We start from the raw sequence: 24048 nt of genomic DNA, 5'->3' as shown, positions 1-24048 counted from the left end.
GCGTGGACCGGGAGCCGAGATGACTCCTGACTCCCAGCCACGCCTTGGCAGTTCTTCAATAGCAAAACAAACAAATGGTCAGTATTTTTGTATTCCCTGCCTGGCTGTCCCTTCTCGATACATCATAATGGTCTCCAGTTAGATTGTTGGGTAGTTCAAGGATGCATGGTCATACCTGTTAATATGTTGACTAAACTGTGTGTAGTGTCAGTCATTTAAGAGGGCGATTAAATTAAGACTCATGGAGATTTAACCCTACATAACAAGGCCATACAGGTTTGGAAAAACATTGACATTATTGAAGTCTTTTTAGGCATTTTGTTTGTGGGTTGGGAGGATAATAGAAGTAAATGCAGGTGAGTTGACAAGTAGGCTGAGTGGACCAACAGAGTAGAAAAAAACATTAGCATAACCAAATGATCTGGCATGCATTTTCAGATAGACTTTGCCAGTGCTTGCATTAAATTAAGTAGACTTTTTAATGCTTTCGTGAAGTTTCTACAAAATGATGAAGTCGGAAACAGAGTATGTAACAAAAATGCAGACCAAGTCACTGTCGGCAGACCAACTCCTGCCATCTTTCACTGGCCCCCACTTCACCCAAAGCGTGGAGACACTCTGCTTTGCGCCCTCTGCAGCTCAGAGCCGTCCAGCACTCTGTATTCTTCCTCCCACACCGGTCTGACTCCCCGCTGCTGCAGTCCAGAATTGAGAGCTAGAAGCCTAGGGGAGGGTGTGTGAGTGCGTGTGTGTGTGTGTGTGTGTGTGTGTGTATGAGTGTGGGCAAGTGCGAGAGAGAGAGTGAGGAAGTTTGTGAGAGAGAGTGTGTGGGAGAGAGTGACTGTGTGTGGGAGAGTGTATGAGAGTGTGTGAGACAGAGCGTGTTTGAGAGTGTGAGAAAGAGTGTGTGTCTGTGTGTGTTGACAGAAGATACTCTCAGCTACACCCAGGTCCCATTTTCTCACTGTCTGGAAGCAAAACACAAGGCTTAACAGAAGAGCCATCCACAGTCATGTGACTCAGGACACTAGCAGAAAGGCACATTTGGGTTGGACAAAACAATGGCGATTCCTAAAAGTGGCATTTTCAAAACTAACTTCAAATTCGACTTCACCATTAAAGGGGATTTTTAATTACAATTAATTTGAGTGTAAGCAGTACATCTCAAACTGCTCCCATTCTGAAGTTAGGACTTATTAAATGTGATAAGGCAACCCAGTGTTAAGCTTTGGGAGGGTAAGGCCTCACAAAGAGAAAAACGACTTTAGGAGTCTTTCACTGTCAGGACATAACTTAAACACACATGTCCTACGTTTTAAAGACAAAGCACCTTACCCTATGAATCTTTAGAACCTACCTTAAGGGTAACTTAGGAGTATTAAAAAGGAAGGTTTAGGCTTGGCAAAAGGTTTATTTTGACAGGTTGATATTCAGTTTAAAAACGCACTACAGGCTGCTGTGGTAGCCGGAGACAGGTTTTACAGTGGGTGGCACAATGAGTGCTGCTGCCCACTACTAGCATTACATTTACAGACCCTGGATATAGGTAGTATCAATTAAAGGGATTTACAAGTTAATTAAATACAACAATCAGATGTAGGTCAGTTTTACAATGCTTTAGGGAGACAGCACAAGCACTTAACCTAAGCATTAGTCAGTAAGGAAAGGGGCAGAGTCCTAAAAGCCAACAAAACAGGTTAGGCAAGGGAAGGGAAGGAAGGTAAAAATCTGGGTGACCTTGCAGAAAGGCCAGATCCAAAAAGGCTTCATACAGTTTCTGGGTGTGAGGCAGTAACTCTCCATACATTTGTCTCTAGATGTAGAAAGTAATTGCAAAAAGCAGCTGTTAAAAATATAAATATAGAACTATAACATATTAAAATGCTTTTGAAACCGACATAAAAACATGTTCACTAACTCACCAGATCTGCTTCACTGGAAGACTTCAACACAAAAGTACTGGATTTGTTAATTCGTTTAACACCGGACTACTAGACACTATAATACATCATCCTACTTGTTGCTTTCCAAAGACATTTTCCTGTTTGAAACAAAAGCTTGTTTTTCCATGTTATACCAAGCCAGGGCACATAGACCCAGAGATCAGGTGGCAGAAAAATAAGAAGGTATCAATGTCCCCACTAGATTTTAGTTAGATTAACATCTCTATTGCCCTTCAGTTTTGTGATGGAGGCCCCCATTGATGATCCTGGCTTTAAACTATGAACACCGAACCAATTATCTTCTATAAAAGCAGTCAACTTAAGAACATGTTCTTTTTGATCCTATTCCGGATGGAGTGCCGAAACTACAAAAAGAAGCTAAATGAAAGCAATGTTTGTATTTTTTCTTAAGTGTTATCTTTTACCTCCTTTGCTTCCTTTCTTCCTCGTCTTTGCCAGGCTGGTGTGGCACCAGCCCGCCCACTCTCAAAAGACTCCACGTCGATGCCAGTGAACTTACAGGTTGTTTTCTTTGTTCTTGTATTAAGCAATCTGATTGTTTCCCCAAACTTATTTTAGTATTAACTGTACTCTAAAAATACTGAAGCTTCCCTGGTTAAGGTGACCAGATTTGGGACTCTCTCTCTCTCCCCCCCTCCCCCCCCCCCCCCCAAAAAAAAACCCTAGCAAACATAGCTGCATAGTAGTACTACTGCCTTGGAACACAAAATGTGCCTCTGGGTTTTCAGACAACCTTTTCTGAAAACTGTGACATGCTAAATTTGCTTGCATCTGTGGGGACACCTGGTGAAAAAACTGGATTTTCCTGACAAATATGGGACACCTGGTCACCCTATCCAAGGTGGCATTTTGCTCTTTGGGCACAAATTAAACCTGGGTCCGCATATCTATGTGGTGGGTGCTCAGACCAGAATTTAGCAAGGCATTAAAGCCAGAACACCTTGATCATGAAGCCTGGCGTCAGTGTGGTTTACCCCCAAGTTGCATGTATCACGTGCCTTGTCCAGTTTTCCCTGAGTAGGGGGGGTGGGGGGGGGGGGGTAGAGAGAAATGTATGATGGACATTATGGGTCTTGATAGGCATCTTCCGGTCACACTTCCCCTTATGCCATCTGGCGCTCATGGTTCTGGTGACAATGACGAAGCATTGCATCAAATGTGGAATCAGCCATAGGGTTCACCACGTTATTAGCATGGTAGATTAAAAGTTGGTAACAACTTAATGATCTAACATTACAATGCACTAACTTCGCCACATTGATCATGTCATCATTAGGCGCAACATTATCTTGATTGTTGACTAAAATTACAGCTTAATAATAAAGGGTGTAGCATTCAGAAGAAAAGAACAAGAATAGACCGACCACAACTGTCTTGCAGGCTCCATTACCATCACATCTCTTTCACCATCATCATACCTCCCATAAGAAGAGCCAACACTTCCCCTAACTCCGATCTCAGCTACCTAAAGACAATGGAACACATTTAACATCAACAGTAGTCTCAACTCTTACTGATCTCACCTCTTGGACCAAGTAACAAAATCAGTCAGCCTTACAATTTGCTTTACAAAGCATTCTACAAACTCATCCTCTCAAAACATCCACATGCATGAATTTAACTTTAATTTACTTATAAAGCGCAACACTCATCCCTGGTGATATCACGGCGCTTAGATGGCTAACCCATATTGAGAAGACACTAGAACACAGGACTCAGGTCTCAACAGGAAAAAGAAGATTAAAACAGATCAACTGCAGCAATCCTCAATACAAAACCAGTGCTTAATTTGAGCCAGTGGTTGCCAGTGTGACCCGCATTTTTGGGGACTGGCAATTATTTGTACTCATCAGATACTGATGGAGGGCAAGAGGGAGACAAACACAAACGGGAAAGAAGGGGAAGAGAAAGACCAAAAAAATGCAAAAAGGGAGAAAGCAGGTAACTGCAAGAATGAGATAAAGGGCAGCAGTGTCTGGTAGTGGAGTAAAGAGGCCTAAGATAAATGAAACACTACGCAGCCTTGTTATTCTGTATGACTACTTTTAACAGCACCCCCGAAGCAGAGCTTTGAGCACCGGCACTCATTCTGTTACAAATTAGGCTCTGGACAAAACCAAAGACAACTGGGAAAATAAATCCTATATACATTCACCTAAATGGCGTATGCTATTGGCTAACGTTGTGTGTGTGCGCTCATATTTTTTCTTGCTCATGATTTTAATGCTCAATAGAAAGATTTGAAATCCCACCTCTACCCCAAAAAAGAATAAAGTTTTGAATTTTGGGACAGTTCTGCGCTCAAAAAACACCCTTTGGTCCTCCATAACCAGAGCCTGAAAGAGCAGAGTTTTCTTAGAGCCATGGCCGCCAAACTATTTCTTTAACCACTACATATCACAGTCTCCTTCCACTCAGTGCTTCAGACAAGCTTTTTCGTTTGAAACAAATGGTGGCACCCTTGCATAAAAGCACATGTCATCAAGGTCAATCAACCAACAAGTTGATTTAAAGTTCCCCTTTGGGGTTATTTGCGTACATATGCTCTAAAGCACATTTCATTATGTAATGTCATAGTCTACAATTTTGTACGACAGTACTTAAAGCAGCCTGGTCATACATTTTATAGTTTGCCCCTCTTTTATTACAGACCCGTCTTTAAAATGTACCATCATTTCCTTTTACTTTCCTTACCTCAAACCCCCCCTCTGAAATGCTGCAAGAAAAGCACAGTGGCCTTAAAGTAAATTATAGAGCATAAATAATTTAATTGTGTGTTATCACTGTCTCAATTACAAGTCTGATGTTCTAGCCTTGTTTTCTCACAAAGCCTACCTTTGTTAAAACGCCCAATAATTCAAAAACTTAGTTTCCCTAAATATAATCCCTCCCCTGTGCTCAGTTACACAAAGCACTACACAGTCTTCCACTTATGTTTTTCATGCTGGACACCGCACTGGTGTTGTAGGACATGCTTTGTCATCTTTAAATAGCTTCCCTCCTAACAGAAGGCTTGTATTCGGGATAAAAATTGCGCAGATTTGATTAGGATGCAATTCTTCGAAAAAGCTTCAAATGATTGATTTTAGATGAATTAGCAAAAATTAATTCGTATATGGATCATGCTCAACCAATGAATTTACTGTATATGAATGTAGCCAGTCTAGAAGTCCATGACACTTGGGCCAAATCAGTGAAACATGCCAGTGGGAGATAACGACAAACGAAATGAAAATCTATCACCAGCTATACTTCCACTCCTGTTGACTGATACTTTATTCTGTAGAATATGTAGGTCTTGCACAGATGTATTCAGTTCAACGTTTTTGAGGATGGCTCATTCTCTTCAAAGAATTCACAATATTCCGAAATGTTCAATCTAGAGACTGGTAATACGCTTGTTAATGGGGGCAAGAGGCTTAGGGAGGTTTCTATGGTGCGACGCATGAAGGTCATACTCCCAAAACTGGCTAGGTCTTGTTTGGCCTATTAAGAGTGTATACCCATGTATGCACTTCAACTAGAACAATGGGATATTTATCAATTTTTGGTAGAGGTTTCACATTCAATTTTTTTTTAATCAATACCCTTAATCTCCCTCCACAAGGAATGGTAGAATTGATCTGCTCAAAGAGTTCCATAAATATCAAGCAGGGAATCCTAGGCCAGGAATGGGTTCTTACAACTTTGTTCTCACAGGTTAATACACTTCTCAGAGAACTGAAGCACAATCAGAATGGCCAACACTGACTTCAAGAAGACTGCTGAAAACATTTGATATTGCAGATTTACATAACCACAAATCCACACATTCTGGAAGACCTAACCGTATGTCTCATAAGGCCCACAACTAAACCGAGCAGCAATGTACACAGCAGTCAAAGTAAAAGCACACTTCAGAACTGGCAAATGTAAACAAAGGCCAAACTCGTTCTTGGTTGGCGAGGACCTAGAATAAAGGCTTAATGTATATAGTTTCAATACATTGATACTTTGCAAGTATTTTTTTCTGTACAGTCATATCACTATTAGGTTACCTACATACACTATAGAGTATGGCTTGATATCTGGGTACTACCAACATACATTTCTACAGAATGCTGTTTTGCGAGTAGGCTTAAAAGTAAACAGTCCTATGCATTTTGGCCCTACAAGTCTATGTAGGGCCACTCTGCTGTCTATATAGTGTCAATTTGCATCTGGATGCTACTCGTATACAGAATACTCTGTACTAATGTATAATGGTAACAAGCCTGATGAAGTGCTATTTATCAATTCCAGTTACCGGTGCACTGAACTATGAACTGCTATATGTATAGTTAGCCAATATGTGGGTTGTATCAATATGGAGGAGACTCTATAGTGCTTACTTGGAAAGGGGTAAGGTTTGGATTTAACCTTCCATTGCACTTGGGTGCTGCTGCTTACAACAACTCTGCTTCTAGGATCCAACTGTAGCCCCGGAGCACTACTAGTGCTATTTGCATACATGCTCTACTGCCATAGGCCCACTCAGCATCCTGATGCTACCAGCAATCCAGCAGCTTCTCTGTTTTCTCTTGCTACAATTTATAATTTTTCTCTTTTTAGGCTCTCATGTCATATCCCTAGGATATCAAGCAAATCAAAGACACATCAAGGTGCATATTTATGCTCAAACATACCTGCATCCACTAAAATAACCTCAATGATCCCCAACCCGAATTTTCTACCCTCTAAATACTCTTCACGGATTCTACATCCTGCCATCCCTGCACCCACTTACCACTTGATTCTCTACTATTTTACCACTACCTCCTCTCAGAGCGTTCACATCTCTGATCAACTCGTGCCTATCCCAACTACTCAACTCTCAATTCAGTTTTAATCTTTCATCTCTGCACCAACCATCTAATTAATTCCTCACTTCCCTCCTCCTATCTTTGAATCTCTCCCCCGACCTCGTTTATACTTTAGCTCATTCACCTTACCTCCCATCAACACCATTACCCTCCCTAGTACTTATACCATCTCTCCATCCCATCTTTCCCCTCGACCTCCTCTTAAATCCCTCTACATTCACCTTGCTGGTGCCGTTCACTAACACTCCTACCTTACTCACTCCCTAAACCCCTTACTTTGCTTGCACCTTTGACCATCTCTTCTTCCTACAACAATCTATGCAACATGTCTTTCCAAAGTAAAATCCATGATCCTAGAGCTTGGGTGTGCCAGAATTTAGTTTCAATACGTATTCCAGATGTTACACTGGTAAACCTGGAACACGTTGCCCTCAAATAGAAGAGTCAAGTCCTCGAGGATGCTTGGAATAATTGATAGGGCCTAGTTGCTAAGAAAATGTTCTACCCAGCCCCGGAAATGTTACAGAACTCCAGATGGAAAGAGCAAATATGCTTCCCACCTCACATTGACTTGCCACCAGCCCACAATGAAGCATTTTTTGCAATGCTCTAAGAGAGCATTCTGAGCACAAAGGCGCTGCTCGAGACCAATTCTAAGGATCAAACTATTCCCTCGGCTAAGACTCACTACCACCTCCTCTTACCCATACGCCTGTTCCACCTGCTCCAGGTCTTGACCGAAATTCTAAATTAAACAAATCACAACTTGCAGGTCTCTTCTGCAAACTATGAACATGTGGCACTTTGTCCCCAAGTGCATTTTGATTACTCACAGCGGTTTCTTAAGCAGGGCCATTTAAAAAAGGTACACATGGCAGACAGGCAATTTTGCCCACCCATAGTACATAAAATGGAACGATTGCCCCACCCAACTATTATATATGCGCATAGTTTATTGAATTTCAGCAGGATCTTCATCTATTGACCTCAGGCACACTTTTGGTCGCCGTAACACTACGTAACTGACATCGAGGCATTTCTTCCAATAGATTTACATTTCATGATTTAGACTATTTACAGCTTTTTCTGCACATCCAGTTAGTGCAGTTTTCATGGACTTCTGGTCTATGCAGTCGTTACTCACGAAGTCTATTGTTCACAGTGCCTGGTAGCTGATTCAGCTCAGGCAATAACTTAGTAGATGTTGTTTAGTGGCTTATTTGCATACCTTGAAACCCTGAGACGTGTTCCATTGGCGTGAATTCACCAACATGCCAAGGGTAGTGGAAATAACATCATACACCATTTGACCTTTACTTTGACTCGCACACACACATATGCTTAAACATACACACACATTCATGAGATGGAGCAAGGTGGCAAAACAAAATTTTGTGTACCCCTTGAAGTCAATGTTCCATAACATTAACATTTACTAATGGTGTGTTGTGGTGAATTAATCAACAATAGCATAAGATGCACATATATGAACACGTGGGAATACTAATTTTGCCTGCATGAAGCAATATAATTGACTAATTTGTATTGTCATTGTGTTGTCAACTAATGCACAGCTTAAATATAAATAAACGCAATATAAATGTGCTTATTGTACAAGTTATTGTGCTAAAAAGTAATCGGATATATAAGTATGAAACGCATTTATGTGGCTTACCTGCTAGGTAATAACTAATAGGGAAACATTAGTATGGTGGGAGTTATACAGAAGGGTTTTAGTTCCATATTTAACATGAATTTGTGTTTGTTTCTATGATAGTTCCAAAAGTGGCCTCTGAGGCCTACAAAATATGGTTGCTCAGGCTAACTGCGAGCAAGTACTGGACTGCGCATGCGTGCCCAAAGCCTGCCAGCGAGAGTGAGCTGCCTGTACTCAGATGGGAAGTTCAAGGCTGCCTTGCCCTGGAATTCAGGATGATTGCCAAAACATGGACGGTTGAGTGTTCTGAACGTGGGAACATAATGCAACGTTGCGAGTCAAGGAAGTGACCAGGCCAAAGACTGTCCTAAACAATACCCATTTATGATTTCGCTGATTCAATCAATGGCATTTATAGAGCGCACTACATACCCGTAGGGTCTCAAGGCGCTGGGGGAGGGGGGGTGCCGCTACTGCTCGAACAGCCAGGTCTTCAGCTTCTTCCTGAAGGAGAGGTGGTCTTGGGTCAGGCGCAGGTCGGTCGGGAGGGAGTTCCAGGTTTTGGCGGCCAGGTAGGAGAAGGACCTTCCTCCTGTAGTCGCTCTTCGGATGCGGGGGACGGCGGCGAGGGCGTGGTTGGCTGATCGGAGGTGGCGTTTGGGAGCGTAGATGTTGATTCGACTGTTGAGGTAGCTCGGGCCTTGGTCGTGTAGGGCTTTGTGTGCGTGGGTGAGGAGGCGGAAGGTGATTCTTTTGTTGACGGGGAGCCAGTGAAGGTCTCTCAGGTGTCCGGAGATGTGGCTGGTTCGTGGGATGTCGAGGATGAGTCTGGCAGAGGCGTTCTGGTTCCGCTGGAGTCTCTTCTGGAGCTTGGCGGTGGTACCGGCGTAGAGGGCGTTGCCGTAGTCCAGTCGGCTAGTGACGAGGGCCTGGGTGACGGTCTTCCTGGTCTCGGTGGGGATCCACCAGAAGATCTTCCGTAGCATGCGTAGGATGTTGAAGCACGCCGAGGAGACGTTGTTGACTTGCCTGGTCATGGAGAGGGAGGAGTCCAGGATGAAGCCCAGGTTGCGTGCATGGTCTGTTGGTTTGGGTGCGGTGCCCAGGGCGGGAGGCCACCAGGAGTCGTCCCAGGCGGAGGGTGAAGAGCCCAGGATGAGGACCTCCGTCTTGTCGGAGTTCAGTTTCAGGCGGCTGGTCGTCATCCACTCGGCTACCTCTTTCATCCCTTCGTGCAGGTCGGCTCTGGCGGCGGCTGGGTCGGTGGTCAGGGAGAGGATCAGCTGGGTGTCGTCGGCGTAGGAGATTATGCTGAGGTTGTGTTGGCGTGCGATGGCCGCGAGGGGGCTCATGTAGACGTTGAAGAGGGTGGGGCTCAGAGAGGATCCTTGAGGGACGCCGCAGATGACTTCGGATGCCTCTGACTTGTACGGTGGGAGGCGGACTCTGTGTTCTTCCGTCGAGGAAGGAGATGATCCATTCCAGCGCCTTGTCCTGGATTCCGACGTTGCTGAGGCGCTGTACTAGGGTGCGGTGGCAGACAGTGTCGAATGCCGCGGAGAGGTCTAGGAGGATGAGGGCCGCTGTTTCTCCGTTGTCCATCAGGGCTCGGATGTCATCGGTGGCGGCGATGAGGGCGGTCTCGGTGCTGTGATTGGCTCGGAAGCCGGACTGTGAGGGGTCGAGGGATCCATTCGTCTCGAGGAAGGCGGCCATCTGCTTGTTGAAGGTCCTCGATGACTTTGGCTGGAAACGGGAGGAGCGAGATGGGGCGGTAATTCTTGAGTTCGGTGGGGTCCGCTGTGGGTTTCTTGAGTAGAGCGCTGAGTTCGGCGTGCTTCCAGCTCTCGGGGAAGGTGGCGGTGTCGAAGGATGTGTTGATGATGTCTCGCAGGTGGGGTGCGATGACAGCGTCGGCCTTGTTGAAGATGTAGTGAGGGCAGGGGTCAGTCGGTGATCCGGAGTGGATGGAGTTCATCGTTTGGATGGTGCTGATTCACCGTGAATATGATGTTGTAATGGTGAGGAGATGCTCACCCATCCGAAATTGTCCAATCAGAACCCGAATTGGTGATGTTAGATATTTTTTAGATAAAGTTAGGAAATTAGTGTATAAAAACCCCTGATTTTGCTTAGAGGTAGTCGCTCTTTCGATTTCCTCTCGAAGTGCTGTCGGATTGCAGATCGATTCCTGGATGTAAGATACTTTGATTTATTTTCTTGTTTGCTTTGCAGACTGAAGGATAAGATGAGGGCGTTAGTTAGGGATGTTAGGAGAGAATGAATTTGGAACTATCTGTTCTTTGCTAAACTTTTAACTGACTTCTAAATAAACGACTGTTTTCGGAGCTCTAAATAAAAAATGATCATTTTGAAATAAAGTTTAAGATTTTTACTGAATAAAGAATTAATCAATGCCTAAATGTCAGACATATTAAAGTTTTGCTTTTAATAAAATTGGGAAAATGGAATATTAAAGCTGGTCTTGTGATTTTCCTACGCCTAATTTTCTTTCTAGCAGATCCATTGCCACTATGGTGGTGTGTCTGAATAAAATTCATGTTTGATTAAACCATGGTAAAGTGTATAAAACTGTAGGTGTAAATAGTAACTGATTAAATAGGTTTAGACATTCCGCCAAATGTTACAGCATTACTCCTTTGTGTTTCACCAAATCCTTGAAGCCAAATTAAGTGAACAGAGTAAATGTGCATTGTTATGGGCCCCACTGATGAATGAGTGTGTGTTCAGAGGTTTCAGGGAAATGGTAAGTGCTGATTAGAAATGATTTTTGGAGTTCCGCTGTAGCACATGCACTCTCAGATAAAAACACTCACCTACAAGCATGCACACAACATACATTTAAAAGCATTTTTTACTTACCGCAACTGTCAGACAGGGTCATATTCCAGCTTACTATACTCCATTTTTTTTTACACTAATAGTGAATAATAATATTCACTATTTGAATAATAAAAATGTAACAGAAAACTAGGAAGTTGGAGCATTGACGACATCCATTAAGATGAGCTGCTCTTCTGTTCCAGGCACTGATTTTGCCACCTCTGAGGCCAGGGGTCGCAAAGGCAGTCTCAGGGGTAGCAAGGGGCAAGCCAGGGGCCGCAGTTGCGACCCCCAAAGGACGTCCACGCTGTGTTATACTCCAACTTCTGCACTTAACTAGAACACTTGGTAAAACACGATCGCTTTGTGGCTAAAATTGCAAATATGCGTAATGCACACATGTAAAAAACAACTGTACAATTTGGCGTCCTGTACTGTGGCGATTACAGTTAGTTTTTGCCACATCCCTCCCACTTTCACCACCCGTATCATGTGATCCGGTTTTGACCAGCTTTCCTCCAGCCCCTACCACTTCACCCATCCATACAGATAAATACACACTGCTGAATGTGCAGCCCTTCCAACCCGATATGTTCTCCCTACAATGAGAAATGTTGTATGTAAAGAGCTTCAGTGCACCATCAAGGTAGGACTGCACTATATCAAATGACTAAAGAATGACATAATACAAAAATAAGCTTGAACACATTTACTGATATCTGCGCTGCTGCACCAGAGGTGTGGTTCAGCACTAGTGCCACAGGAAACCACATAAGAGTCTATTACTGTTTCATGTGAATGGTCAACCCTGCCTGTGGTGTTCTCCGTGCACAGGAGCCATGGTGCCCCTGCCTTCATGATTCAGCTTCACGATCTAAGATAGTCTAGGCATTTGTGCCCAGCTAGCATTAGTTTAAAATTTCAAAAGATAGCCTTGTGTAGAATTATGCATACTCTGTTGGATGCAACACTCATTATAAACAGAAGACTGATACCTCTCGTCTGCGAAAGCAGGTGAAGTCCGGCATTGTAAAACAATGGCAGGGAAGCCATCAGAAACCTTTCAAACCTCCTAATGGACTTGACCCAGTTACCATGGAACATTTAAGTGACTCATGAGACCTTCCAATCGCCTAAAGCTACGTCTTTGGGGAGACTCATGAGAATTTCCAGTACCCCAAATCCACGTTGAACAGATGTGTATTCCTTTGTATAAATGGGCACAATAATTATGTTTATAAATAGATGTCATTAGTTCTGCTCAACAGATGTACACGTTACTTATGGTTATATTATTCTATGTTTAACAAGTATATAGGTCACTGCATAAATAAGTACATTTTACAGAACTATTTATCTACAATTGCTTCATTATTGAATTACAAAGAAAATTATAAAAACAATTAAATTAGCTTAAAGTAGAGCAACAAAAGTATGCGTTTATTAAATACAACTTAAATCTACATACATTATGTTTCTTATACATATACCTTCCATATACTTATGTATCTTTATATTTATTACTTTACTTCTAATTCAGCAACGTCAATGCACTACCCTATGTATCTCATCACATACCTCTCTCAATAAATACTCTAACTCCACTCGGACTCATTTCAAATCTCATTCTACTACTTGCTCCAATGAAGTACTATATTTCTCCCTCTATACCTCTATTAATATATCCTCTACGCTCTGCCTCATCCCAAACCCCATTCATCTACTATGATCCCCAAAATAACCCTTTCTAGACTCTTCCCTCCTCTACCCGTCCTTGCATAGTCTCAAACCTTTTTTACGACTCAGATCTCCCAAACAAGCCTTTCTAAACCCTTCCCCGTCTCCCCTTTTCTCTCCTAAGCACCTCCTACTGCTATAAGCTCCAGAAAACACTTTCTAGACCCCTTCCTCTTCTTTTCCTCCACTATAATTTTCAAGCCAACAAACAGAGTCACATGCCCACCACTCAAATTAACTTAATATTTCCCTATAGTAATTCCCCACTAATTAGGTTTGGGTTTCAGAGTAGCATGCTACCCGTAAAACCACATCGACACCTAAACGGGGGCAATAAGCACTATATAAGAAGTGGAGAAGTGTGGCTCACTGGTTTAATCCAAAAGACACAGTTGGTTAAATTAGTGAAGCCATTGTTGCAAATTATCAGATCCAGTTGTCAACATTCTTCCGGTTGCCCTGTGAAATGCAGGGACCACATCACAAGCCATAAGAGAAAGCCTTGATCCTATTCACCCAGCATGATCATCTCCACAGCCCCAGACAGAAAAGCATCAGAGTGACCAAAATGCCTGCCGAATCCCAACAGAAAGGCCACAATATCCTAACCTGTCCAAATAATGTAAAAGTGTTAACTCATATCTACAAACATTAAAGTAATTCGGATTGAGACACCCCTATTTGAAGGTTCCTCTACACGTACCAATTCATTTGAGAACCATAAAGACCTGAAAACTTTTTTTTAGCACTTTAGAATCCCAAACCTAAGCCATAAGGGTAGCAAAATAATATACAGAAATTGCAAGCAAAAGGTCATCGATATTAATAGGTATTTTGCTAAAGCCACAGCAAAAAACAATTACAAACTGGCACAGCTTAGGTAATCGGATATATGTACACACATACACACACATTAGGATTGGTTACCCTTCTTTATAAAATCAGAATCCAATTCAGAAACCTCAACTAATCTGATTTTGATACAATTTGTTAGAGTAACTGGAGGTAAATAAAATGTTACAGTTGATGCGATACTGCATTCATTTTTAAGTGTCCCACCTACTCCTTCAGAGGGTAATGATGCAATAGTCTGGCAACAAACCTGCTTTTAATATTTTCTTACACACAAAAGGTAAATAAGCTAATGCACACTTGTGGACTCGGCCATTAAAACTGAGGATCAGAAACATAAATAAGTTAAGGTCGAATGTCAGCATCATTTTGACAACAGAATATTTCTGGTTATGTGGTGGGGAGAAGAAAAAAAATAGTCTAACCGAAGAGATGGATAATAAAAAATAAAAAAAACATCATGCAAAATCTGACAGAGCAATTAAAGTACATTATGTGCCAAACTGGTCAGACATATTCAGTGTGTCTATGAATCTTTGAAACGCTGTCCCAACGTAAAGGAGAATTAGCATATAGCAGCCTAATGGAAATGTGTGTCAGTGTAAGGGGTTTCTAGTTCATGTTGTCTCGAGATAGGTGTGCAGGCTATGCAAGAGTGCGGAAAGGTTATCGTGGGCACAGCCAGGCCTTAACCGCTTCACAATATGCCCATATATTTGACCCAGTTTTATGGCAGGTAACCAGTGATTTAAAAGCCTTTGTTCATGTATTGAGTGGGGACCACTCAAAGGACCTGGATCTGAAGTACCATTGACAAAATTTTATAGAACCAAATGGAAGCTTTTTGAATGAGCTTAAGAACATTTACTTTTTAACTGGAAAGGTTTTCTTTTATGATGCTTTTAACTTCTGTTGCGATTTTGATCTCATAGGTGCATTTGTTTTTTATTATATCTTTTTGTTCTGTGCCTAGAAGTTAGACTAAACCCATCATAGATTTTACTCCAAGAAACAAATAGTTTCCGGTACACAGTAGAAAGAATGACACATTCAGAACAGTGTGTTTTAGTTTCGCAAAAGGTTTGAGACAAAATGTCCACGCATCCTATCTAAATGTAATACAAGAAATCAATAATCTCATTACAGCTCTTAAAATGTATACTTAATAGTCACCAAAAAAATGTGAAAGTGCAATGTTTACATCTAATAACACATTATTGTTAATAGCCCTTGGTGGATGATTGTGCTAAAGTGCCAAATTTTACAAAAAGGGGTTTTAATTTTTTTTTCTTAACACTTCTAAACAGCAAACAATCAATTAGTATGCAAATTAAAGTGCAATTCCAATTTATTCGGCATAGGCAATGCCCATTATTCATTTGAACCTTTTGATAAGGATCGGGCATTGAAAAAAAGAGGACTACAGCCTAACCTAAATTTTAATACGCTCAACCGTAGGGTGGGATTGGGTACACCACTTAATTACTGAAAAGAATGTTCACTTCCAAATATCCCCACAATGAAGGAAATGGAAGGCTTGCACATTAAATAATCCATGTCATTTTTACAAGACAATACATAGGCTGATTTTTTTCTGTTCCAATTTAGGAGGAAAATGATCCCCTATCACAACAATGTCAAACACCATATGATTGTCTCTCCTCATTTTGATTGTTTACATGCAGCTCACTATCGTTCACTGTTCATGGCTTCTTTCCAGCAGATATACAATAACTTATTATCCTTAACTAACATCTTATTGAAATACCTTAATTCAGACCAAGCTACAGTTTTAAGTTCACATAGAATTACCTATACCACCATTCCTTTTAACTCTAATATTATTTTCAAATTGAGGCTCTTAATAAAATTCCCGCTATTTCTTCTATCAAGCCATATAATTTGTGAGCCGTAAAGAACCATAGTAGGAACATAAGCAGTCAGCAGAAGCAAGACACAATACCCTTCATTTAATGTATTGAATTTTGACAAAGCCCCTCATTGCACTGCTGACATGATCGTTATAAAATGGCAATTACATTTTTGACTATTTAAGAAGAGTAAGCCTATCTAGCTAGATGTTTTGATTTCATCATTGTTTTTATTATTCCAAGCCATATATAATGGGCCCACTTACCACCAAATAACATTATTTAGTTTTTTCAAAGTTTTTGTTCAAATCGTTTTCTGTGCAATACCTTCGCAATTCCTCCAGTTTCCTTTGCAGACAATTTCTGTATAGTCGAATATGATCAAATCGTCTGCATACAGGAGCCAAAGTATGTGGGTGTCACATTTTAGATGAAAACGGACAAGTGTTTCTCAAAAAGGATAGTAGGTCAGAGATACAAAGGCTAAACAGGGAAGGAAATGCAAGCACACATCCCTGCAGTAACCCATTAAATATTAACTCTTGCCCAGTTAGAGGAATGGAGTGACTGAATACGTGAGAGCAAACACTTTCGAGACAGCATCTCTTAGGCTTACCAGTCTATAATTACTGGGGGAATTCTCATCACCTTTTTTTTGTAAATAGGTTTAATAATAGCATCTCTTCAGGGAGAGTGGATCTCTTCAGTTTTTACAATTCACTGGAACAGGAGCAACAAGAACCCCGGCCACCATTCAATATGTATCTCTCTCTGTCTCTCTCCCTCTCTCTCTCTCTCTCTCTCTCAAGAAAAGATCCTGCATAGTGGTCACGTCCACACTGGCGGGGCTGGTGAGGGCAGGACCTGTAATAATAACCAAGCAAAAATCCTGGGAGAAGGTTATCCCGGGAAGGCTCGCACTCCACAGTCAAGGTTTTTCCAACAAAAAGCTTTATTGGCAACACGTTTCACCCGATCCTGGGCTTCCTCACGGCCATACACAAAAGAAAAGAAATATGGCGCCCTATCGCCTTTTAAAAGGAACAACACATAGGGTGGACATTCGTCAGACATAAAAATATATATTATATATATATGGATACATATATATTATTGCACACTTTATCTTCTATCTGGCTCATTAATTGAAACATACATTTAAGAGCACTCTTTGCAGGTCACAATGCTAATATAATGCTTACATATTATTTCTTAACAAATAAAACAGGCTACAGTGTTCTAAAAACATCTGTTTTGGACATACATATCTGTATATGTATATGCGAATATATGTATATACACAAATATACTTTTTACTAACACAAGCAGGTAAATTATCAGGGCCTGCAGCCCTGCCAAGTTTCAAGCTCTCAATTATTTTTCGAACAACCGTTAATGACAATGAATCAATCTCTGGGTCAGGTCTAAGGAGTAAGGAGCAAGGATTTGTTAGAAGATACGTTCACCTGAAACCCAGAATGGCCTTTGGTCACCTTGACATAGCTCAGAATGCATTTCATCCCACTGAATGTTAGAAAATGTAATCTTTTTCTGTCTGATTGAATCTTTATACTTTCTTATTAGGTCTTTTAAAACCCCCTCAATGTTTACATTTTGGATTTGGTCCGAGGGAGGTGATAGCACGCGTGGATCCTCCATATCGGTGTTGTTTTTTGTTTGATTCTTGCCCCGGGGAGGGGGTGGTCCTGGGGCTTCTAAAACCCTTGGGGGGGGTATGAGGGGATCCAATCACCCCCTCCTTTTTAGTAAAAGCCCCAGGGAGTTGGTAGAGATCTTATTCCCCTGGGTGTCTAGTTTTAAAAAAATGTACAGGTTTGCTTGCTTTCCCCATGTGCCGGCTGAGCTAGGACCCAAAATCTACAGCTAGTCACATTACGAAAAAAGGGTCAGTTTTCAGTGGAAAAATGTGATGTGTTCACGTTGCGTTTTGGCCCATTTCCTGTCACAGGCACTAGGCTTACCCACACAAGTGGGTAATCGAAGGGGTTAACAGACTAAAGATATTTCCCAGTGACGACTTAACAGAATGGTAAATTGTAGAATGTATAGGTGTCATCAGTGTACACATAATGGTTATTCATGTAGACAACATGTAGCAGGGGAGGCCAAAGATTGCAAGTACTGATTGAAACTGAGACAGCAATGAAGTGCAAGGTGGCACCCAAAACCTCAATGCCTTAACTGATGACCAAGTGGTGCATGGCTACCATCTTAGGACACTTGGGGCCCGATGTAGGTGGCAAATACCGGTCGGAAACGGCCGAATTCGGCCGTTTCCGACCGGTATTTGGCATCTTGAGATGTAGGGGGTCAGATTTTACAGATTCGGTAAATTTACCAAATCTGTAAAATACCGAATCGGTATTTTTACCGATTCGGTAACGGCCAGATGTAGGTGGGACTCTTCAGAGTCCCTAAGGCCTTACAGAATCGGTATTTTACCACCCAATCCAATTGGGTGGTAAAATACCGATTCCAGGTGTGCATGCACATGTGTGCATGCACACCTAGCCATGTGACAGACAGACATGCCCTTAGGGCATGTCTGTGTGCCACATGCAAACACATGCCCGTTTTTGGGGTGCTAGAGGGTGTCAAAGTGACACCCCCTGCACCCTTGCTAAAATCGGTATTTACCGATTCTGTAATTACAGAATCGGTATTGCCCATTGATTCCTATGGGCTTCAAGGCCCATAGGAATCAATGGGCAATACCGATTCGGTATTTACAGATTCGGTAAATACCGAATCTTAACGATTCGGTATTTACAGAATCTGTAATACCTACATCTTCCCCCTTCATATTTACCGACTCTTAAATACCGAATCGGTAAAATTCGGTATTTAAGAGTCTGTAAATATGAATTACCTACATCTAGCCCCTAGTCCGAAAGACTGATCCAGTTTACCTGCCATGCAGCCAAAGCCATGGTCTGAGCACATTGAAACAGGTTAGGATGGTTGACTGTATTGATGAAGGCAGATTAAATCACCACTTTCTCAGCAGAAATTCTGACAGAAGCAATTTTCAAATGCATTGAAGGCGTTACTTTTTAAAAACAATGTTTACAGTTCAGAAGTGGCAACAGCTGTGGGAGATTCACTGGAAAGGGCAATTGTGAAATTATCCTCCAGTTGGTTCGGCGTGCAGAGTCAGAGAATTAATTTTTCCAGAAGAGTTTGACAACCTCCAATGTCAGCTCATGGAGCATGGTGTTGGAAGCTAAAAAAAGAGCTATGAATTATGTTCAGATCTCCAGGTTGGAACTAGTGCCATGGTTGCCATCTTCAGGAATGCCAAGCTAGTCAAGAAGTACAGTATGAAAAAAATAATGGTTTAAAGTTTGCACATCTTTTAGGGAAATTTAAATACCATCAGAGCTAACTGTGGTATGGAGAATACCATAAAGCACACACAAAAGTACATCTGGGTGAAGGGGGTATGTTACTGTGTTATGTGGTAGAATCCTTTCTTTAGGACAAAAACCCTCTTCCTCATTGGGTTCCCATCCCATAAACGAAGCGTCCTATTTGGCGGCATCCCTGTGTAAAAGGCTCAAACTGAGCCGTTGGAAGGGTTAACATGTGGTGTGCTTCATGGAGACAATAGGGGAAACTTTGAATCAACAGAAGAAAGTGTAATCCTACATTCCTATGTCAGTCCTCCTTTCCTGTGACCATATGTCCCCAATCTTTCTACTGCATCCTCCTTCGAGCCCACTTACTGCACGTTTGGGGAACTAGTTTTGAGCAAGGAGGCATTTGGTCTCCCTTACACCTTCTCCCTCTTGCTATTCTTCCCCTCCTGGGAATGACCATTTACCTTCCTACATGTTAACTCAGCTAAATGTTTGGGTTGCTCATCTTTGGACTCTAATCACATCCTTCTAGGTTCTCTCCATCATCTGCTCCTACAGCAAGTGATGTTTTTCTCCCACCTTCCGTAGCAGATGCTGGTGTCGCAAACAGTTGATTGACCTGCTCCTCTCCCATTCTCCTACCTCCAGAGTGCACAATACCACCTACCTTTCTCCCCTCACTTTCCATTCTGATGTAGAGGACTGATCTTTCCGCATCACACATATCCACAGCGAACACTGCCAGCAATCCTTAGCCCTAATCTCGAACAATATTGTTTCCCGGGCACCCCTGTGGCGTATGGAAAGAAACATAGGCTTAGTGACAAACTAACCAATGGTTTGTGGTCAGTTCTCCAGCAACCTTACCAATAATAAGATCTCGACCAATTGAACTGATGTTTAATTCGTTTTTTTGACCTCAACACAACCTGCCTTTATATGCTAGTTTACCGTATGCTATTCCACTGCCTGCCACTCCACTGTATGCTATTTCACTGTACGCCTCTCCACCCATCTAGACTCTACACGATTCCAATGCATGCCAAACCACCGAATGCCCTCCACTGTACGCCACTCCAGTCTATGACCCTCGACTGTATACTACCCCACACTGCCAATCTACTTTACGGTATTCCACTGTACGCAACTCCACTCTATGCTGCTCCAGTCCAGGCTATTGATTCTACCAGACTGTATGCAATTTCAGTGTATGCAACTCAACTGTACATTACTCCGCTGTGCGCTATTCCACTTTATGGCACTACACTGTACTTTTTTCCGTTTTACCCCACTCCACAGTATACTATTCCGTTTTTACCCCACTCCACAGTACGCCAATCTAGTCAATGACACTCAACTATACGCAACTCCACTGAACGCAGTGTATCGCATTCCATTGAACATCACTCCTTTCTACGACACTCCACACTATTCCACTGTATGGCACTTCACTATACGCCACGCCACTCCCCTCAACGTCACTGTGCCACTACACAACAATAGATGCCATTCCACTGTAGAACACTATACCACCCTGTGGTCAACTCTACCTTACTCCACTGTACAACACTGTACTCCACTCTATGCCACTACAGTGTACTCCTCTCATCAACAGTTTCACATACTCTAAAACACTGCATATCACTCCACTGCACAATATAATCTACAACACCGCATATCACTCCACTGCACAATACTCAACTGACACTTTACTTCACTGTATGATACACAACTACTGTGTACTGTACTCCACAGCAGTGTACCATATGAGACCCCACTACCCATTTTGACACTTTAGTCCACTCTAAGCCACTCTGCTACACTGTACGACAGGTTAGCCCACTGTAAGACACACCAATGTATGTTGCTCCACTCTATAAAACTACACTGTATGCCAGTGTACGACACCTTACTACACTGTATGCCCCTGCACAACACTCTACTTAATTTTATGCCACTCAATGATACTCCACTGTACAACATACTACTCCCCTATACGCAACACCATTACACTCTATTCCACTAGACTATCACACAACACTGTAAAACACTGTCCTTTACAATACTCTACTGCACTTAACACTATTAAATGACATGCAACACTGATTTCAAACAAATATTTATTATAAAATAAAAAACATTTCAATTTAATGAAAAAACTAAAAGTTAAAGCTAAAGTATAGTTAGGAAAACCTTATTCTTCATATACCAACCCAATTTAAAATATACAAACTGGAGAAATTACAAATTTATAGCTTACATTTTTTATTTACACACCTACCTTCAATTTACTATGTGTCGCGCCCCTCCGTATACATTCTTCTCTCATCAATTACCATACTACATTAACTATAACTCTTTACTCTAACACGCACTATGTTCTGAGAAATTATAAGAATTCAGATGTCATAAGTCTTACTGTGACTGCTATGACTTCACATGCTATAAGTTTTATAATATGCATAGTATAACCAGTGCATACAGAAATTGTGAGTTATAGATAGTCGAGTGTGGCTACTGATGTGAGAAAAATGCATAAGAAGCGCTAGGCATATAGTAAATTGAAGGTGGTGCATACATTATAAATAAGTTTTATCTAGTGGTCCATAAATTAGAAATTTAAGTTATAACTATATATTTCTCCAGTTTGTAAAGTATAACTTGGTTTTGTATGTAAAGAAATAATGTTTTACTAAGCCTATCTCAGCTTTAACACACACAGATTTATTTTTTTTTTTTTTTTAATAGGAAGCGAGTTTGGGGAGAAAGAAGAGCACCAGGTGTAAAGAGAGCAAGGAAACACGTGCATTTAAATACAATAAATACATAATTTGATAAAAGGGATTCCTTCGAGTCGTCAGTGCAAGGATACAACTCATCCAATCAGAAAACGTAGACCTAAATCCGTCTGGGAGGTGCAAACACGACGAAATAAAATAACAATCAAACGCGTTCATCTGAAATATAGAACTAAGCCATGAAATTTTGAGCAATGGAAATCAATAGCCCACTCTAAGTATATGTTACAGGAACACAATACCACTGCCAACAGATAATTAAAACGGTCTGTTGCAGTAGCCTAAAAAGACATGTATATCAATTTTTTTTTTAATAAGAACGACAAGTCAGACCAACTTTAAAACGACCAAAGAACAGCAGGAAAGGGAAAGGAGGCAACTGTTTACCGAGATTCATTCAATCACTAGACGTCCCTGCCCTTTCACTGGAATATTTGAAATACATACAAAGGAGACAGACACCGTCAATATTATGGGTTGGGTGAACTATGTACAGTACACACAGACAGCCAGTGGCAAGACATGCCAGGCTGGATCAGAACAAGAGGTGCAATCAGCTTGGCACGGAGGTCTGGCTGCATGGTCACCAGGAAGCGGGCCAGTGCCTTTGACACCAGGGCTGGCTTATCTTAAGGTTATCAGAGCTGGCCTCATTTATGTGTTAGCCATGCAGACCAGACAATGAGGGTGTCTTACACAAACAAAACGCAAGCACAGCAGAACAATCTGTCAGATAAGCAGAAACGTCAGTGTATCTCAAACACTATCAGCGCGCCCCCATGAACGTCTGCCAAGCCCTTTTCACTCGCATTCACTATGATCGGCATGTTCCTTCTTCCTCTCTTATTTCGCAACCCTGGATTTCTCTCAAGCAACGCCCACGACCTTTTATTAAGTAAAAAGTTCCACGCCACTTGATTTTTTAATAAAATATCTAACTTTCCCTCATATTTTTACTTGGCTTTTTTTTTTTACTACACTTGCCCACGTAATTTTGTTTTTATTAGGTGCATAATGACGATATGGCAGGATTTGACGTTTCATGGATGGCATGATATCAATTATGCCTATTCCACAAAAAACTTGAAATATTGCGCGCCCACAAACTCGGAGACGTTTTAAGGCATGGGCAAAGTGGGCTCTGGCCCAGGGAACCAACCTTTCAGGAAGCCCCCTGATACAGCCAGCTCTATTCTGCAGAGATTCCTGCCCTGATGACCTTCAATAATTCATAAAAAGATTGTTTCAAATATCGTTTTCCTTCACTTTATTTTTAAAGTGGGTGATGCGCGAGAGTCTATAACAGACATTTTGCAGAGAAATGTTGTGTTATGTTTCACGCAACATCCATAAAAAGGTTTTTTAGATCAATACAGGACGTCACATATTCATTTATATTTCACCGAGATGATTTGCAGTAATAATAGTGAGTTGCTACTGTGTTACAATATTGAAAACACAGGCCACTATCCCTAAATATTTGATGTAAACACATTTAGAATTTGGCCCCCTGGCCAAAGAGGACATGAAAGAGCTGAAACTGGATCTTAAATTAAAAGGTGTTCCAAGCAGGGGTCCCCAAACCAAGTTTGGCCCAGGGCCCCCAAAATCTTTTAGATGTCCCTGCACCAACGGACTCCCTCGGATCATACATTTTCCAGGTTATTGTGAGCTAAAAAAACAGCTAACGTACACTCACACCAAACACATTTGATTACACAACCTCTACATTTTCCAGTATGAAGGAAGCTGTACAACTACCAGATAGCTTGAAATGGACATATCGCGGAGAATCAGAAATTGTGCGAGTCATTTAAAAAGCAGAGGTGAAGCAGTCGGGTTGCAGGCGAATTGCAACGCAGGTGCCATAAATGCAGCTGAATCTACCATGCAAATAGAAGCAGCAGCAAGTGACACCCTGGTTCTTTCGAGAAGAAGGAACTGGAAAATACCATTGGAACAGGGGTGGGTGAAACAAGAACAGAATTAAGAATGGGCTTACAAGGTCCATGCGGTGAAGGTGGCCCCACATGTCTACTCAGGACCTATCAGGGTGGCTCCTCCGCTAAGGCGGGGGAGCGCGCCCCACTGCTCTCAGAGCAGT

At 41.8% G+C, this 24048-nt stretch overlaps 1 protein-coding gene across 6 annotated transcripts in view; it reads right to left on the bottom strand.

Moving 5' to 3' along the window:
* SGK2 (serum/glucocorticoid regulated kinase 2) overlaps positions 1–24048 on the bottom strand; it is a 448429-nt gene that overhangs the window by 315453 nt on the left and 108928 nt on the right. The gene's annotated exons all lie outside the window — the stretch shown is intronic.

Source organism: Lissotriton helveticus, chromosome 7, assembly GCF_964261635.1.
Source record: "Lissotriton helveticus chromosome 7, aLisHel1.1, whole genome shotgun sequence".
NCBI classification, from domain to species: domain Eukaryota; kingdom Metazoa; phylum Chordata; class Amphibia; order Caudata; family Salamandridae; genus Lissotriton; species Lissotriton helveticus.
The sequence above is the reverse complement of the archived record's forward strand: the minus strand, read 5'-3'. Positions and strand labels throughout refer to the sequence as shown.